The sequence below is a fragment of the Pleurodeles waltl genome, chromosome 11, assembly GCF_031143425.1.
Source record: "Pleurodeles waltl isolate 20211129_DDA chromosome 11, aPleWal1.hap1.20221129, whole genome shotgun sequence".
Taxonomy (NCBI): Eukaryota; Metazoa; Chordata; class Amphibia; order Caudata; family Salamandridae; genus Pleurodeles; species Pleurodeles waltl.
Genome location: NC_090450.1, coordinates 104,477,936 through 104,491,486, shown reverse-complemented (window position 1 = coordinate 104,491,486; position 13,551 = coordinate 104,477,936).

The following is a 13,551-nucleotide window of genomic DNA, read 5'->3' as shown; positions in this document are numbered from 1 at the left end:
AAGGAGCTTGCGCCACTGCTGAATCATTTTTTTGATGCAGCGGTGTTGCATTCAATGCTCCATATTTACAAAGTGACGCACTAGGCACAATGCATCACTTTTCAGTGGCATGGATATTTTTTTTCCTGCTCCTCAACCGGCTGTGTCACATAATGTTAAACATATGCAAGGTAGGTGTTCCCCGATAAAATTTAACACAGAACCAACACATTGATATTTCCAAGTTTATAAGAAAGGCAAATGACACACAGAGTTCAAAATGAAACAAAATTCCTACATTTCAGCAAACCAGGCATAAGAAATGAGGTATTGGCCATGGTACATAAACGCAATATACTCAAACACTTTGACAAGCTCAGCTGTGCCATGGAGCTACTCATACTGAAACTTGGAGCAGCAAGAAGACCACATCAAGCACCACGAAATAGGAAGTACAGGAGAAGGGAGTATGTCTACTGCCAGAGGACTACCCTCATTGCCCTCAGGAAGGAAGAGGTCATCACCTACTACAGGCTCATCAGGCAGTCCATCATCCAGCTCTTGAACCAGATTGAACCAAAGGAGCAGCCAACATCCCAGAGGTGCACCAACATCAGTCTGCAGGCCAGGCTGATGGCAGTACATACTGGTGCCTGGCTCATTCCATACCACCACAAGCAGAGTGGCAGGAACATCACAGCCATCCTTTTCGGCACTCCTACCCACCGTCCTGGGTGCCATCATTAGCCTCACAGCCTACTACCTCATCTTCCCCAAACCAAAGCAGAAACAACTAGAAAACAAGCATGGCTTCTATTTTATTGCTGGATTACCACACTTGTTGAGGACAATGGACTGCACACATGTGCAACTTATGCCTTCTGCTGCTCCATCTCACATGTACCACAATAGTGAGCACACATATTCAATCGATGTGCAGGGAATAGTGGACCATCTTGGGAAGTTCATCAATGTACTGGCAATGTACCTGGGGAGTGCTCATAATACCTACATCTTCAGGCACTCCATCATCAATGATCACTTCCAGAATGGGAGATATGGGAATGGCCTACTGGTTGGTAAGCACATCTGAAGCACATGACAGACCTCATGACAGTCAATTATGTTTGATAAAATAGCCATCTTTGTGTTTAGTGACTGAGACAGTGAATACGTAGGCGGTGTGGGTCTCATACTTGCACCATAAAATATGGCACTTATGCAATACAACCTGCAAGTCACATATGTCAGGACCTGCTAAGCCACTGTGTGCGGCTCGAAATATTGGAAAGATCCTCACCAATGCAAAACTATAAAAACATGCTGTGTTGCAACACTGTGTGAAAGGAAGGGCTTCCATGACTGTGGAAATGTGTAGGGTTCATTTAGGACACATAAAAGACATGTACCTGAATGAGGAGCCCATCAACCATCAGGATCATTGACTGATTGTTTCCCTCCTCCCTTTTCAGCTGACCAAGGATGTGGTCTACAGCCATGGGCCATGACCCTATTTGCACATCCCCAGACAGAGGCGGTCATTCTGACCGTGGAGGGCGGCGGTCGCCGCCCGCCATGAGGTCACCGCCAAATGGCCGCTCCGCGGTCAGGAGACCGCGGATGCCATTCTGGCTTTCCCGCTGGGCCGGCGGGCGACCGCTAAAAGGGCGCCTGCCGGCCCAGCGGGAAAGGCCCTACAACGAGGAAGCCGGCTCCGAATGGAGCCGGCGGAGTTGCAGGGGTGCTACGGGTGCAGTTGCACCCGTCGCGATTTTCACTGTCTGCAAAGCAGACTGTGAAAATCTTCATGGGGCCCTGTTAGGGGGCCCCTGCACTGCCCATGCCAGTGGCATGGGCAGTGCAGGGGCCCCCAGGGGCCCCACGACACCCGTTCCCGCCATCCTGTTCCTGGCGGTAAGAACCGCCAGAAACAGTGTGGCGGGAAGGGGGTCGGAATCCCCATGGCGGCGCTGCAAGCAGCGCCGCCATGGAGGATTCCCTGGGCCAGGGGAAAACCGGAGGGAAACCGGCGGGAAACCGGCGGGAAACTGCCGGTTCCCCTTTTCTGACCGCGGCTTTACCGCCGCGGTCAGAATGGCCCTGGAAGCACCGCCAGCCTTTTGGCGGTGCTTCCGTGGTCCCCGGCCCTGGCGGTCATGGACCGCCAGGGTCGGAATGACCCCCAGAGTGCCAACGGAGCTGCAACTGTTGCTCGACTGAGGATTCACCTTAAAGAAATGAAAGGCAAGTATGGGGAGCGCATGATCATTGTATGTTTTGTTCTGATTGGCTGAGTGTTCCTAAATTTATGTGGTGTCTAACTTTCATGGTGTTTTGGGAATGTGCACCCCTCCAGCCAAATGTGTTTTGTTGGGGCCCAATCTCCTAGGAACATTGTGGTGTCACTGCCTATCTGAGGGATTGGTCTGGATTTTTCCTGTTTGTACATTTGTCTACAGGCTACATGCAAACCCACCTGTGAAATGTCAATGTGTTACTTCAGGCCTAGGTCACAGAGCTTACCTGACCTTGTATTTCTGACTCTCGGTTGATGAGGAGTTCACATCCGGTAGATTCAACAACAGGAATACAAGCTTGTTATTATGCGTAAACCTATCATAGCATACATTGACATTGTTTTTATCAATATTAACACAACTACTCACTTAGCAGGACCCGTTCCATAGTGGAGTGGACCTATGGCGTTCTTTAGTCCCTATTTCACTGCCTCAACATGTCCGGGGGGAGATTGCTTTACTCTCCCCATGGTATGTAAAATCATCATTGTGTGTTGTCACAACATATGTGTGCGTACCAATGTCCCATGGGAAGATGGAAATGAGGACTATGAAGGCTCAAAACATTCATACAATTTCTGGGGCACAGCTGAGAAACAACATAGTGCAGATTTTTTTTGCTGATGCATGAGTCATATTGATGGACACAAATATATGGACTATTAAAGAATTGTTCAAAAATGGCAATACATTTATGAACACTACCAATGTGTAAGCTACCTTACTTCATAGTCACTGTGTACATTCAAACACTCACCTCTCACCTAATAGTTATTGGTCCTAACAAAGATATGTTGCAATGTGTAACTAACACCGCGGGACAACATCTTGTGTGTAAAAAATGTGTGCTTGACAATAACATGTGCCAAACACGGGGGGACGGGGGGCACCTCAGCTAACAGATGGAACAAGACCACTGGTCCTGAAGGGGGCAACATGCCCCGTGCTTGGTCCTGTGGAGTGCAAGGTCACAGTGTCTCAAGTGGGTGACTTGCCCAAATGCTCTGGAGGGGGCATCATGCCCTGTGCTCGGTCCTGGGGAGTGCAAGGCCACAGTCTCTCAGGTGGGTGACTTGCCCACATGCTCTGGAGGGGAAAACATGCCCTGTGCTTGGTCCTGGGGTGGCTTGGGTAGGTGGGTGTCTTACCCACTGGTTCTCTAGGGGGCATTGTGCCCTGTCCTCTTGATCCTGGGGAGGCTGGGGTTGGTGGATGTCTTACCCACTGGTTCTGAGGGTGCATTGTGCCCTGTGCTCTTGATCCTGGGAAGGCTGGGGTTGGTGGGTGTCTTACCCACTGGTTCTGGAGGGGGTATCATGCCCTGTGCTCTTGATCCTGGGGAGTGTAAGGTCACAGTCTCTCAGGTGGTTGTCATACCCACTGGATTTGCAGGGGGCCAGGCCACACAGAAACCCATGAGAGCAGGACTACATACTGTCCGCTGGTGGTGACAGCTGCTCAGTGGTGGTGGTGGTGATGCTGCTGCAGCCGCTGATGGGGGGAAGCTCCTGCCCCTCCCCTGCAGCCTCAGATGGCTGCTCAGTGTGGTGGTGGTGGTGGTGGTGCTGCTGCTGCTGGTGGGGGGAAGTTCCTAACAATCCCCTGCAGCCTCGGATGGCTGCTCAGTGGTGGTGGTGGTGCTGCTTCTGCTGGTGGGGGGAGGCTCCAGCCCATCCTCTGCAGCCTCAGATGGCTGCCACTGGTGGTGGTGGTGCTGCTGCTGGTGGGCGGGGCTCCAGCCCATCCCCTGCAGCCTTGGAAAGCTGCACAACCATGGCCCCAGGCCCCTTGTCCTTCCTGCCTGCTGGTGCTAGCTCCTTGCCCTTCCTGGCAGCAGCTGGGGCTGGCTCCTTGCCCTTCCTGGCAGCAGCTGGGGCTGGCTCCTTTCCCTTCCAGGCAGCAGCTAGGGCAGGCACCCTTTCTCTGAGGCTGCCTGGTGCAGGCTCCTTCATCCTCTGCACAAGTGCCCTGGATCATTTCCCACCACAAGTGGGTGTGGAGACTACTGGGTCTGTGGACTGGGTGGCTGAGGTGCTTGCCTGGGTTTTTGCCACCCTGGCCAGACGTGAAGGGAGGGGGCGACTGGTAGGAAAGAGGTCAATGGTGGAGAGGAAATGCTTCTTAGGAAAATTGAGAGGGGAAGAGGGAGAAGGTTTGGGAGTGGAGGAAGAGGGAGTGGTTGTAGGAGGTGTCTGTCTGCTGAGTTTGGGTGCAGGTGCATGGGCTGGATGATGTTGTGAGGTGAATGGCTGTTGGGTGTCTGAGCGCTTGCGTTTGTGTACTATAGAAGGGGGGGCAGACACAGTGGGAGAGGACAAAGGGGATGTGTGTATGGCTGTTCTGGAGGCGTCTGCCAGTGAGGTGTGTGTTCTGATAGGTTTGGTGGTTATGCTGGTAGTGGATGAGGATGTAGTGCATGCAAGTGTGAGTGTAGATGCAACTGGGAGGGAGGTGGAGAAGGAAGAGGAGGGGTAGACAGTGGAAATTGTGGATGTTGGTATGTCTGCATCTGGATGGTGTTTGTGTGAGTGCCTGTGGGATGATGTGTGGTGCTTGTGTTTGCCAGTGCCACTCTTGTGTATTGTCTTGTGTGCATGATTGTCTGCCTTTGTGCTTGGGATAGGTTGGGGTTGAGGAGAATGGGATTGGAAGAGGAAGTTGAAGGGGGGAGGGTGGAAAAAGGGATAATGTCAGCCTTCAGAGAGGAGGACAGAGCCTGTATTGTTCTCTATTGGGCCGCCGAGCCAGTGTGACTGCCCTCCAGAAATGCAGTGGTTTGTTGCATTTGGGGTGCCAGCCACTGGATGGCATTCATAATGGTTGACTGCCCTACAGAGATGGATCTCAGGAGGTCAATAGCCTCCTCACTCAGGGCATCAGGGCTAACTGGGGCAGGGCCTGAGGTGCCTGGGGAGAAAGAGATGCCCACCCTCTTGGGTGAGCGGTCATGGGCAACTCGCTGAGGGTCTGCTAGGAGATCGGTGCTGGTACGGGGGTGGCAGATTTACCTGTATCTAGGGTGGTCACAGAGGTGTCCACCACCACCAGGGAGCTTCCATCAGAGGAGGTATCTGTGTCTGAACTGTCCCCTCCAGTCTCTGCCGTGGTGCTCCCCTCCTCCTCCGTCACACTGGTGTCCTCACCGTTGGTGAACTCTGCCTCCTGGGTCCTGTGGGATGCAGCTTCCTCCGTCGCTGGTGCCTCTGCTCATCTGCCAGATGATGCTTAGGCACATAAGGACAGAGTGACAAAACAAAAAGGGGGGGGGCAAGAGACAACGGATACTCCTGGTCGATGGCTGTACCAACACCACCGTTGGTGTACACACCACTCTCACACCCAGGGATCATCCCTACACACTATGCATTGCACTACCAGTTATTTTGCTAGCCACCAAGGCATGGTGAGGGGTACACACAGCCAAATGCAGCACACGTAGGACCCACGCAGCCCTGACCAGTTGTGGATGCCTACGAGCTAGGTAGGAGAATTATCCCTTTAGGACCCTTGCCTTGGACCTACTCTGCATTGTCAGGCCTGGGATGGGGGCACCCACAGACATACATCCCTCACTCAGATGTCACCCTACCATGAGTAAGTTGTAATGATGGGCACTGTACTCACCCGCTTCTGGCAGCTGTGATGTCCTCAAGCGCCCATCTAGCTCAGGATAGGCCACTGCCAGTCTGCAGGCCATCAGGGGGGTCAGGGTTCGACGGGCACCCCTTCCTCGTTGGGATGCCATTTCCAGTTGAGCCTCCACCATCTTCCATGCCCAGCGTCTCAAGTCCTCCCACCGTTTCCGACAGTGGGTGCTCCACCTGCCATAGACCCCCAGAGTCTGCACGTCCTTGGTGATGGCAAACCACATACCCTTCCTTTGATGGGAGCTGACCGGCAAAGGTAATACACACAGGAAAATAGTATCAGTCAGACAGTCCTGCCAGTTACACTTATGGCCCACCATACCCCTTCACATCACCATTTCCACACACATGGCCATGACACAACCAATATGCTGCCCAGAGGACATCCACCCATCCCCCTTACAGGAGGCCTTCACACACACCACTCCATGCATTCATGCCACATGCATTGTACTCACAGTGTACTCATCTGTTGGTCTGGAGGCCCATACAGCAGTCCGTACTGGGGTAGGACATCATCCAGCAGTCGTTCCAACTCCACCAAGGTGAAGGCAGGGGCCCTTTCCCCAGTCACACAGGCCATGGTAGGTTCCAGACACAGGTCACAGGAGCACATGCAGTGTAGGTCCTCCCCTGTTGAATGTCAGGTAGCAAGTGAGTGATCAGATAGAGAATGGTGGTCACGTCTGCGCGGTACATACCGTCACCGCCGGCGTAGATCACCATTGGCCACTGTACCCCATAGGGCCTAATGTTAACCAATGAGGAGTTGCACGGCGATAACCGACCGCCTCCCGTAATGGCGCACAAAGTCAGCGGAATTACCGCACCTCCACCTGTCCCTACACACAGGACAGGCGGATGCCATTTTGGGGGGGGCAGGCCCTGGATAATAACTTTGTCACCGTTAAAATTTGGACATACAGGACAAACCCCACTTACCCATTACAAATTGACATCATGCATTGTACTGTTGTGGCTCCAATGTTTAGTTTGTGACTGGCTCCTCACTCCTTTGTCTCATAGATAGCTACCGCTGTGGATGAATAGGAGATGGAGACATATCCCCGTGTACAGACCCCTGGTGGACTTGGCAACACTGGAGGGCAGGCACATCATCCTCCCCTATAGACTTGACAAGGCCACAATCACAGAGCTGTGTGCCCAATTGGAGCCTGACCTGATATCTGTGATCCGTCACCCCACTGGTATCCCCTCTCTTGTGCAAGTTCTATCAGTGCTCAATTTCCTGGCAACTGGTTCTTTCCAAGTGACAGTGGGCTTGGCAGCAGGAATGTCACAGCCAATGTTCTCAATAGTGCTGACAAGAGTTATGTCTGCCCTGATTAAACACATGTGCAGCTACATTGTTTTTTCCCAGGTGGAGGATTTGGCCACAGTGAAGGCTGACTTCTATGCAGTGGGAAATATCCCCAACATAATTGGGATGATTGATGAAACTCATATTGCATTTGTCCCCCCGTCACAATGAACAGGTGTTCAGAAATCGTAAGAGTCTCCACTCAATCAATGTTCAGATGGTGTGCTTGGAGGACCAGTACATCTCCCGTGTCAATGCTAAGTATCCTGCGTCGGTGCATGATGCCTTTATCCTGAGGAATAGCAGCATCCCAAATGTGACGGCCCAATTACAGAGGCACGGGTGTGGCTAATAGGTGAGCTCTGGTTCCCACCCGGTAGGTGTTGGTGTATGGGTATGGTGTGGGCCATATGGGATAGTGTGCGTCTCAATGTTGTCCCTCGATATTTGCAGGTGACTCTGGTGACCCCAACATATCATGGCTACTGACCCCTGTAAGGAATGACAAGACAAGGGCAGAAGAACATTACAATGATGCACATGGTCAAACAAGAAGGAAAATCGAAAGAACCTTTGGCCTCCTGAAGGCCAGGTTCAAGTGCCTCCATCTAACAGTTGGATCCCTATGCTACTCACCCAAGAAGGTCTGCCAGATAATCGTGGCATGCTGCATGTTGCACAACCTTGCCTTGAGACACCATGTGCCTTTTCTGCAGGAGGAGGAGGCTAGAGATGGCCATGTGGCAGCATTGGACCCTGTGGACAGTGAGGATGGGGAGGCAGAGGATAAGGATGAGGACAACAGAACAGCAGTGATACGCCAATACTTCCAATGACACACAGGTAAGACAGTTTTACTTCACATTTCATTGTCAATATTTTGTATATCTATGGCACTGGCATGCTGTTATTTCCCACTTCTATGCCCACTTACTGTACCCTTTTGCAATTCATTTTACAGATGTTGGTGCCCCACTATCGCTACTGGTGTGATCACTGTAGCCAAATACGGGTCTTTCCTATGTGCACAATTACTGTACAGTTGAATTGCAATGTTTGATCCAGGTTAAGTGAATACATACTTTAAAAATATAACATGGTCTATACCTGTTTTTTTTCCAAGGGTGTTTATTGAAGTGCTAAGAAGAAGAGGGGCACGTGCAAGGGGATGGGGTGATGATGGAGGAAAGTCCAGGGTATTGTTCCAGTCTATTTGTAGCACAGGTCCATTGTCCAAGGGGACATAGGAAGGGGAGCAATGACAGTTCAAGGTGGGCAGGGTGACTGAGAGGGACACAAGGGTGGCAATCAGGAGAATCTCATTTCCTGTCAGGGGTCTTGGCAATAGTCTCTGGCTTCTGCCTGGATCGCAGGGAGCATTTGTGGGGTGGTTCTACTTCTGCAGGGGGAGGGGTGCTGGTGGCCTGTGAGTTCTGTGGCGGGGCCTCCTGTCGACTAGCGGCAATGGAGGTGGAAGGTAGTTCAGATGTCTGGCTAGTGGCAGGGGCCCGCTGTTGTGAGATTGCCTTCCTCATAATGTTGGCCATGTCTGCCAGCACCCCTGCAATGGAGACCTGGGTAGTGTTGATGGCCTGCATGTCCTCCCTTATCCCCTGGTACTGTACCTCCTGCAGCCGCCTGTTCTCCTGCATGTTGTCCAGAATCTGGCCCATCGTGTCCTGGGAATGTTAATATGCTCCCAGGATCTCGATGAGTGCCTCTTGGAGAGTTGGTTCCCTGGGCCTGTCCTCCACCTGGCACACAGCACTCGTCTCACTTTCCATGTTGTCCTGGGCCTCTGTCCCCTGAACCGTGTGCCCACTGCCACTGACCCCAGGTCCCTGATTGTCTTGGGTATGAGCTGTGCTCTGGGGTCCCTGTAGGGGTGGACACACTGCGGATTGACGTGTCCTGGGGACTGAGGTGTGAGTACGCTTGGTGGGTGCTGTTGTGGTGTTTCCAGGTGGGGGAGGCTCTGTGGTGAAGTGTGACTGGGCCTGGGTAACTGACCGTCCAGAGGTCCCTGATGGGCCAGGTTGGTCATCCAGGTGACCAGAGTTGCTGTCATCAATGTGGGCCTCTCTGGGCCTCTTCGGTTGGGGGTCTGGATAGTGCTGGCACCGGTGACATTGGCTGGGATACCTGTGGGGATGTAAATGAAGTGTTATTGTTTGTGTGTGTGACATATTGTGCATCAATGGGTTGCCCTATTTTGTTGGATTTGCCCTGGCAGATTTCACTTCTATAAGTTGGTATGTGGTGGGCTAGCTGATTCTCTCTAGTGTGCATGCTTTTGTGATAGGTGTCCATACAGGGCTGTGAGTGATGTCCATGTATTGGTAGAGCACGCAGGGCTTGGCATTGGGATGAGTGAGATGTGATTGTGGGGTGTGTGGGAAGTGGCAGAGTGATGGGAATGAGGATTGGGGGAATGTGCTGGCATGCAGGTAGAGGGGTAGTAGTAGTATATAGTTGACTTACCAGAGTCCAGTCCTCCTCCTACTCTGGCCAAGCCCTCAGGATGCATGATTGCCAAGACTTGCTCCTTTCATGTTGTTAGATGTGGGGGAGGAGGCAGGGTCCACCACCAGTCCTCTGTACAGCAAGTTGGTGTCTTGCTGCAATGGAACGTACCTTCCCCCATAGGTCGCTCCACCTCTTCCTGGTGTCATCCCTGGTTCTTGGGTGCTGTCCCACGACATTGACTCTGTCCACGATTCTCCGCCATAGCTCCATTATCCTATCTATAGATATCTGCTGCACCTGTGCTCCAAATAGCTGAGGCTCTACCCTGATGATTTCCTCCACCATGACACTTAGCTCCTCCTCTGAGAATCTGGGGTGTCTTTGTGGTGCCATGGTTGTTGTGTAAGGTGTGTAGGTGAGGATGTGTAAGGTAATGTGTTGGAGTGTGTGATGTGGAGTGCATGAGTGGTGTGTAGGTGTGAGTGGTATGTGGCTCTGGTTGTGTGAGTGTTCTTGCTGTCTCTCTCTGGTGGCAATTATTTGTAGTCGTAAAGGGTTGTGGGTAATGTGGGTGTGTGTTTTATAGTGGTGTGGGTGTGGTGTCTGTATGGGTGTCAGGTGTTTGAAAATTTAAATTGACCAATATAATGTTTTGTATGCATGTGTGTATTTTGAGCGTGGCGGTATGTATCGCCAATGGTTTTCCGCGGTTGAGTGTCCACCATGGTGATTCGTGGGTCATAATGTGATGGGCGTAGTTCTGTTGGTGTAATGGTGTGAGTTTGGATACCGCCAGTTTATCATTGACCTGTGGTGTGGCGGACTTGTGTATGTGGCTGCATATGGATGGATTCGGGTGTGTGTGTCATTATATGGTGAACCGATATCTGCCGCCGCCGCGGTATGTTGGTGGCAGTCAGCTTGGTGATAAGCGGGATTTACCGCCATTGTCATAATGAAGGCCATAGTCTGATGACTGTGAACAGAGGCACATATGACATGCATGTAAACTCCGTGCAACCGATACGGTCTACACATGCTACATCAATGTCTGCAAGCACAGAGTAAATTTATCATGGAATCTCACATAACACATATGAATGCAGATTTCTCAACTGTACCAGTGCAGGATTGGTTACCCAGGACCAATGCTTGCCACACTAGGTAAGGATGCAACTAGAACCATCAGGGATGTATGTAAACATGTTGGTGTGTCACCTCTACAGCTCCATATATGTGTGTTTGTAAAAGCAGGTCACAAACAGTAAAAAAATAAAACAATTTCTTTGAAGAAATGACTTTATGCAAGGTGTGCTCCAGTTTATATTGGTAGAATGTGTCATTAAATGCCCAGATGAGCATCTTGTGTGAATGCATACCCATATATTAAGTCAAATTAACCCCTCATTATAGCAAAGTAGTGTGATGCATGCCAATTATAAACATGTACCTCCTTGGAATTATCAGACTTGTTTGGACTGCCAACCTGATCTCGCGATCACCAAAATATAGGTAAATAATTGAGGCAAACAATAAGTGTAGTGTTACTGTGCATGTGCCACACTTATTGTTCCAAAGTCAAGCCCATGTTCCAGATGTGTGTGTACCCCAACATGATATGGTGATTGTTCAGTTTTACTCTATAGTAAATGTTGTTTTGCACATATCTACATGTGTCATACATGCCTAGCCACATACATTATGTATTTTGACAGGGATGTCACATACATTGTAGACTGGCTGAAATAGCCAGTATGTGTCATTTCCTGATTGGTCAATGCATCCATAACACATTGTAAATAGCAATATATCCATAAATGGGCCTATTGACCAGAGACTGGTGACGCTGGTGGTTCACTACTTTTGCACATCAGGGGGCACAAGTCTCTCAACCATATTGATGAGGCCACCTTAAGTCACTTTTCAGGGGTCTTGCAGGGGGCATTCCATGGCAACACCCATGGATATTCAGCCTGACTCAGATTAAGTTAAGAATGTAAATCTGGTACTGTGGCAAAGGCTTACACCTTCCCCGATCTGATGTCATGTTGCTTTACAGTTCATCCTGCACCTCCCTGCACAAAAACATCAATGGAGGGGTTTTGCATGTCCTATGTGTCCTGCAGAATACAGCACACATGGAAAGAGGAAAACACAAGGAGAAAATAAAAAATGTTTCCTTCTTACATCTGTTCTGGGGAGACGTAAGGTTTTGGCGTGGCACCAGGTTTATGTGAGTCTGATAATTTTGGTCAGCGTCAAACTCCATGGGTGTTGCATGGGAACACCCACCGCAGGGCCCATGCAATGCCTCCTTGATGCAAGATAAGGCAACACAGTGCTTTGTGCTGCCTATGCTTACTCCTTACTCAATATCTATGAGGCTATGCCGAGCCAGGTAGGGTGGCTATGAATCACATCATAAATATGAGTGAGAGTCCTGCGTCACCGGAGCGTCCTGAAAAGTGACACTCCTCTGGAGCATGACTCTTGTTGATGAGCCCCCTAATATAAACCTCTCAAGATCACTCACTATGGAATGCAATTTCACATTGATACTTTGCATGTCCCAGTTTTCACACCAGTAATGCAATCAGTACCACATTTTTACACTGTCAACATGCACATGCAACACACTCCAATACATCAAGCATGTCATCTCAGAAATTTGCAGGCAAAACACTGATCTCTTTGGAATTGTTTCCATGCATTGCACAATACATTACACTGTAAAATACACATTTGGCCCATTGCTTCAATTTAAAAAGACACATTAGCTTAATCAGTGACACATTGTACACGCTGTGCAATCCGAATGACACGGATCCACGCCAACGCATCAAAAAACATAATTTTGCATTGACATGCCTTGTGTATAAATCATACATTGCCTATTTTGCCAAAGATGCATTTACAAAATGACACATTTGGTGAAAAGTGATGCATCCACGCAGGAAATTATGCAATGGCTCTTCTATGCTGCAAACCAGGAAGTGTGAAGTTACTTTCACTTTTCCTTACAGTCTTTTTGCCTGTGCTAACTGGTGGAGGTGTTTGTTGGTTGCTGACGAGTGTGGTGCTGTTTATTGGTCTTGTTGGTATCTGTGCTGTCTCTGTTGTGTCCCAAAATTATTTTGTATCTTGTATTTGTAAGTTGTATTGTTTTGTTCACTGTATTGTCAGGTGTTTGTCTTTTAAGGGATTTGTATTGTTAGGAGCAGTTAGGGCATTTTAAGTAGAGTTAGCTAAGGGTATTTTCTTGGGGGGAGGGATATGTCTGGGAGGGGAAGATTGAGGAATATGTCAGAACAGGAATTTGGTGACTTCCTGTGGCTAATTACTTGCTACCTCCCCAACATGATTGCCAGTGGGTGTTGTGTGATCCAGCAGTACCCAACTCAGGACTGGAAGACGTGTTAGAAGAAGGTGTGGCAGCACATACTCTGGATCTTCAAATTTGACAGGACCCTGCACCAGCAGAAGCATTGCTGACCTCATTGATCACATTGGCATTGATGTGGGAAAAGCTGCTGGTAAGTACAGATATGCTGGGAGCTTGCAGCTCAATCTCCTCACTTGGCTTCTGTGTTGTGTAATGGCCATGTGTGATGTTGGATATTGTTTGAAATAACATGTTCAAGGGGCATCTTCATTCCAATTAAAAAAATGGTTCCATAGATGGTACATCACAAATTAAATAGGACACTATTGCATGTGCACTAGATAGTGACTAGTGTCGGTGTGCAGGTATTCCCAATCTATGCAGGCCCACATGATAGATGGGAACAGAGGAGCCATAACCCAAATGTCATAGTCTGTTAAAGTATATGGGAGAGAAATA